We start from the raw sequence: 987 nt of genomic DNA on the forward strand, positions 1-987 counted from the left end.
TTTTGAATTACATGTATTTGTAGTTTGAATCATATTGATTCGAATTATATATAAATGGCCATTGGTAGATTGCTGAAATAATTTTTATTTTGGCTGATTTGGGTAATAAACTTTTCAGCTTGGTTTATTTAGATTTTTTACCCTATTGTTAACTTAACAAATGCCTGGAACTCTTAATGTTGGGTGTGTGAGTATGTAGTGCGGGTGAGTGTAATAATATTATAATATCTAGAGTTGTAAACTGTCTAATTCATTTTCTAACTAAAAAGAAATAAGTATATTTTTTATTCTTAAAATTTGTCAAAATTTTTTAAAATATTTATAAGTTTTATTTTGTTTTAATTTTGTCCCACAAATTTTCGATTTGTATTAAATATATTTCTGACGGCTAATTTTTAAAAAAATTTAAGATCAATTCAACAACAATTTCATAAAAAATAACCCTCAACACAAGTAAATCAGGCATAATTTTCATACATTATTGTTAGCTTGGTGTAAATTTTTTTGAAAATTTAGCCATCGATGGCATCTTTTATGCAAATGCAAAATTTTTAGGACAAAATTGAAACAAAATAAAATTTAGGGGTATTTTTGAAATTTTTACCAAATTTTAGGGACAAAAAAATACTTTACCCCAAAAAAAATTCTCATAATAGACTATATTAAAATCAATTAAAATTAGAATTATTTAACATATCTAAATATTTATTATAAAATATTACATTTTAATTATTTCGATTCTCTTAATCCGCATAAATATCCTTTTATATTATATCATTCAACACAACTTGAATACACACAAATCCTTTCTCTACCGCTTTCTCTTACCTTTCTAACATCTCAAATGCTTAGAAAAATCATTCCAAGTGATATACTAAATAGTAAATTCCATATGAATTAAAAGCTTAATTAAGAATTGAACCAAAGTTAAGCATAAGGCCAAAACAGAGTCAACCCCTTGGTCTATACCAGCAAGTAGAGTAGGCA

The sequence above is a fragment of the Arachis ipaensis genome, chromosome B04 (assembly GCF_000816755.2).
Source record: "Arachis ipaensis cultivar K30076 chromosome B04, Araip1.1, whole genome shotgun sequence".
NCBI classification, from domain to species: domain Eukaryota; kingdom Viridiplantae; phylum Streptophyta; class Magnoliopsida; order Fabales; family Fabaceae; genus Arachis; species Arachis ipaensis.